Raw genomic sequence first — 6,000 nt, 5'->3', positions numbered from 1 at the left:
TGCCCTAATTCTCCCATGCACAGTTTTTCTATTTCTCCTATGCTTTCACATTGAGGACAATGTTCCACTTTAGTTGGGGGGTGAGCATTTGCATGTGACACTGTGCATGCATACTTGTTGGGTTTTATATATTAATTTGAAAAAAAAAATAAAGGGAAGAAAGAAAGAAAGAGTATTGAGGAATTACACTAACATATGCTATGATTAACACTGATACATACCCTTCACATACTTGCATATAACCCAAGAATTACACTCTTGAGTCATTTATGTATAGTTTCTCTTTATGTGACTTTGTAACTCCATGAAAAATTGATTGGTTATACACTCGTATAAATCTGGCTATTTAAAATCTTGTATTTACATGGCATCTCACAAGGCTGAATAGACACATTCACGTGATTTATTGCACTAAGGGTTCCTTGTGAGCACAGAGAGAACCCCCGTGGCGACTATGACACCTTGTGAGATATCCTTGAGCTATTTATCATCCTTTTAAGTGTTAACATCAAATCAAAGTTCATGAAACTCGATTCTCTTTTCTTCTAGACGATTCTTTGTACACTACTCTTAGTTTTTGACTTATTAGCCTAGAGGTGACATCTAGTCGGGAGATAGAAACCTCGGTCTTTTAGCCTACTCAAGATGTGAAGGCTAAGCTACCCCTAGATATAGACTTAGATCATTGACTACTGTTCGAGCTTAATTCCCATTGATGTTATGAAGACAATAAAAGAAGTATAATGATTTTCCTAATTGACCAAGAAAAGACAGGATTTGAAGAATGAGTAGGAGAAAGAATAAGACAAATAGAAATGTGCATGAAAAAAAATACTAATACCTGCTCCGCGCAAATACCACAAAAAGTAAAGGACAGGACACATGTTCTTCATATATAAAGATTCTTCAACTGTTTAATACCTCAAATGTATTCACACTATGTAAATAAATTGATCTAGGCTGGTCTTGGTTGGACATGGCAAGTAGGTGAGAAGATGTTAGGGTGAAGGACCCAGCACCTCACAAATAGGGTAGATCCTTTTCAGACTAGTCCACTCCATATACTTAGCGTTTGTTCATGGCAATATGTAAGATGTTTGATCGCGACACTCCTCCTAACATATGATGAGTGAACCCATTCTTTTTGAGTGTTTTTTAGGGTATACCAGTTAGGTCAAGTCAAAACGACTGTTTTGTAGGTGTCCACTGGTATCTTAGGTGTAATGAGTCACATATATCACACACTCCTCAAGATTTCACCTGTTTATACTCAAACTTATATAACCGCATTAACTCTAAATTGTACCATTAGTTTACTTCATATGAGTATACTGTTCTTAAATGCTCTATAATGATGAAACTTGTATGTGTGACGTGCTTTAGAGTTGTGTGCATTGAATATAAATGAGCTTGTGTGAACTTCGGTTATATTCTTGTATGTTAAATGGTATGATTGTGTTGCATGGGCATTAACTTCATGTTTGCTGGAGTTAGTATTTTTGGATACCGCCCTAGGATTCATTCACACTATTTGCTAGAGACTAGCAAAACATTGGTTGGGGGGTGTGATTACGCGCTTAAACTGCATAATTAAATACTCTAATTCATGCATTGGGGCCTATATTTTTAATTAAATGCCTAATTACTCTCAATATTTTAACATTGTGTCCTATTCTTAATAATTGGGTTCTATTGAGTAATTTATGTATTTTTGGAACTCTTTTATCGCAAGGAAATTATTGAAAGCTGAAACTGGCATCGTTTCGTAATTTGCATGTAAAGATTTTGTCCAAACTTCGATCGAGACGATTCAAAATTTAGGAGAACAATAAGGGGATGCTCTAGGACTTTTGTGTTTCAAACTTCAAGAGATACGGGCTTTCAAATTATCAAAAGTGGGGATACTCTTTGGGAAAGAAAAAGAAGAAACAAAAAGGGAAAAAAGGAAAAAATTAAAATAAAAAAAAAAATTTTGATTTGACCCGACCAGGCAGCCAAGTCTTTGTGGGCATACGCAGGTAGGTCTCTTCGCCCTTTCTCCCTTATATATTTTCCTTTTCTCTTCTTGGCCACACGAGCTCCCCTTTTCCCCTTTCTCCCTTTCTCTATAACTTTCTCTTCTTCCCTTCTCCTTCTCCCTCTCCTTCACCGTCCTTCCCCTTTTCCTTTCCTCTCTTTCTCTTTACTACTTCCAGCCAACCTAGCCCTCTCCTTTCTCATCCTTCTCCCTTCCTCTCTGTTGACTCTATCAGTCCAATCCGATTTTGATAATGACAAATTACTTGGTATTTGATCTCATTGAGTTTGTGAATAAGAACCATATTAAGCATGCACGGAAGGATAACAAGTCATAAAAGTCTTAAAGTAAAGCACATATATCTTGGCAAGATTCATGGAACTCAAAGAGTACGAGAATCAAGATGCAAGTAACAAAGTTCAAGCATATCTTGGGAATGGGTACTTAGACCTCATGTATGTACATTTTCGTATGATTTAATTTGAGGCTCAACATAACTTAGAATGACTTTAGGATTCATGCATTTCATGTATATCATTAGGGGACTTCCATGGACCTTGAAATACTTTTAAAATCAAGGAAAATGTGTTTTATAAAAGTGCCAAGAAAGACAGAAAAATAAATTTTTGAACCGAAAAGTAAATATGCAAAAATTGGGGACTTCAGTTGACTAAAGAATTTCCTCTGATGTTTGAAGAATAAGCTCAATTGTCTGAAGATTTTTGGGCGAAAAATAGAAACCAGTAGAAGCACCTCAGATGACTGAACCTTGACCTCGGTCATCTAAACTCGACACTTCGATTGTCTGACCCTTGACCTCAGTCATCTGACCCTGTGTTCAGCAATTTTTTCAAAGGATAAAAGTGACTTCGGTCATCTGGGCTCTTAACCTCAGTCATATGAACTTACCAGAGAGATTAAAAATTTAATTTTTATTATGTAAACACGCGAGCTATCTTTTGATCCAATGGTTGAGATCAATTGTAAGGGTAAGAAACTATAAATACTGATTATCTAAACCTTAGTACGCAAGCGAAACACAAAAATAACAACGTAAAGCGAAGTACACATCTTGTTGAAAAGAAAACTGAGATACATGAGTTGATTGTTGTACATTTGCACATGCTCTAGTTTCTACACATCATCTTTGGGTAAATCACCTCAGAAAATCTAAAAAGATCGCTACTATACATCTTGTGCTTCAACTTGGTTTGAGGTTTGGTTATTACATTTAGTTTGGTGGAGAATCTCATGTCACCATCTGTTTTGATATCTTTAGAGAAACTTGACATTGAGTTTTCACATTCATATAAAGATTATTTTTGACAAACTCAATACTTGAGAAAGTTTTGTATTTGACCATTGATTAAAGTTTCTTTATTCAAGCGTATTCTTAGTATAAAGCTGATATTTTTGAATACATCTAAACTATTTGAATATACATATATCCTTTAAAGTGCATAACTATCTATATACATATTGAAGGATATTTTATGAAAATTAAATATTAAGTTTGTTGATCTTTGGCATTATCATCTTAGAGATACATATATATATATATACATTAAGTCAATATTATCAAGATCACATTGAGTTGAAATATTTAGAGAAATATTGTTTGTTTGACAAAGTGTGTTTAGCATCTTTGCAATCTACAAAGTTATCTTTATATTCAAAGATCTAACCTAAGATCTATAAAGCATTGTTTTTATACAAGTATTTTTGGGAGAATTGATAAAAAAGGGTTTTTGTGTTAAAGCATATCATACATAAATGATTATATCGTTTGATACAGCCTAAGCTTCACATTTTATCACATGTTAATGTAATTTGAATTGTACTCACGAACTTTTGTTTGGAAGAATTTTTGAGTGCTTTTACAGATTCTATTGTATTCACGGTTCGGTGTGTGAACCGGGGTTTGAGGAGAGAGTTATATCTCTTGTAAGCAGCGGAGTAGAAAGGAGTTATACCTAATTTGAGCAACGGATTATAAAGGAAGCTCTGTCCCAATTTAAGGAGCAGGGATTTCAGTGAAATACTTGAGTGGTTGCTCAAGGCGAGGACGTAGGGCGAGTTGGTTGAACCTCATAAAAACTGCGTTTGTCTTTTCTCTTCCCTTTACTCTTTACTTCAAGCACTACATTTAAATTATTCGTATTGCATGTTGTTAGCTTTGGTGCAATCCCAAGAGGGGGGGGGGTGAATTTGATATTTAAAATTTATCACCTAGGTTAAACCAGATAAACAGTTTTACTTAACCTAGGGTTTGTTTATGCAAATGTAAACCTAATCATTCACAATATAACATACACGTGCATTAAGTAAATTGCGGAAATGTAAATGAACGCGCACGATATGTTATTAAGGTTTGGCCAACAATGCCTACGTCCCCGTCTCTAACTCGCAAGTCAGAGGATTCCACTAATAGCTCACTTAAGGGTGGAGCTGCGCCGTTTACAACCAAGTCAAATTAACACAGGGCTGACCTCAACCTTAACCAAGTCAATTAGCGGGGCTGACCTCAACCTACACGCCTTAACAGGACGACGCACCTAGCTTTCCTAACCGGGTCTAAGCCAATCCGGGATTATTCCAAGGCTAGTCTCCCTCTTTAGGCCCAGGCCTAGAAATACAATAGATTTGAAATACAATAAAATCGTACAGTGATTGTGCTTTCGTGTAAAGCATATATGTACCCAGTTACGCACAATATAATCAATACACTACCAAAAGATAGGATTTGATAAGCTCGATGTAGTCTAAGTGTTTACTCTCAAATATTTATGCAAATATAACAATCAGTGCATGAGAGTGTAAGTGGTATGATCTTTGTGTCAAAATAATATTTCAGTCACAATGCACAAACAAAGATCACAAGCACACTTCAAATATCTCAACAAATAATATTTCTTAATATAAACCACAAGAAATATTCAAAGATGGTTTGCAAAAATACTTATTTGATCTTTGTATCAAGAAGATATTCTCAATAAAAAGGTATAGTAACAAAGATCTTCAACACACAAGTAAATATCTCAAAATATTTTTCTCAAGATAAATCACAAGAGATATTTGAAAAACGATTTGTAAAATATTTTTCGCAACCAAAACTCAATATGAATTCTTGAGTATTGCAATGAAAATGCAAAACTCAGAAGCCCAAGGAAGTTTTCCTATGGAAGGCTTATTTATGAAGCCCCTTAGGAGAACTTGTAGCTTACTCTCTATGAAATATAGATTACAAATAAGACAACCAAAAGAGAGTTTAAGCTAGGTGAGATAAGCACAAGAATACTCTTACAAGGAGGTATTTGCAATATAAATGAGTAAGAGTAGGAGTTTAAAGCTTGAATATGAAATATGGGCTTTTTGAGATTGAGACGATTTTGGCTAATTATATTTGTTAATTATTCCAAATGAGGGGGTATATATAGACTAACCTTAAAATATAACTGTTAAGGACACATATGGGATTATTAGGAAAGTTTTATTATATTTTAACTAAGTTAACCCCGTTTAAAAATATTAACCACTGTAAAAATTAAGGGGCAACCCGAGAGGTCCGATCGACCAAAAAGGTTTCGGTCGACCAAGTCACATATGGTTCGGTCGACCAGGGGAGTTTTGAACTAAATGGTCGGTCGACCGTATCGTTAATTATAAAGCCTTTTTCATGGTTCGGTCGACCAGGACTGAATTGAACTAACTTGTCGGTTGACCAAATGAGGCGATTTTTCATATGTCTGAGGTTCGATCGATCGGGCCAATTTGAACTGGCTGGTTCGGTCGACCATACCGCTGGGATTTCTCCCGAGGACCCTCGGTTGACCAGGTAGTTGGAGTATAAAATCTCTCGGTCGACCAGGAGGTCAAAATGTTGACCTCGGGAAGGTTTCGATTGACCGGGGCTTTTTGAACTACCAGTTTCGGTTGACCAGTTGGTCAAAATTTTGACCCCAAAGAGTTTTGGTCGACCAGGG

Source organism: Malania oleifera, chromosome 4 (assembly GCF_029873635.1).
Source record: "Malania oleifera isolate guangnan ecotype guangnan chromosome 4, ASM2987363v1, whole genome shotgun sequence".
Taxonomy (NCBI): Eukaryota; Viridiplantae; Streptophyta; class Magnoliopsida; order Santalales; family Ximeniaceae; genus Malania; species Malania oleifera.
This window is presented reverse-complemented; position numbering follows the sequence as displayed.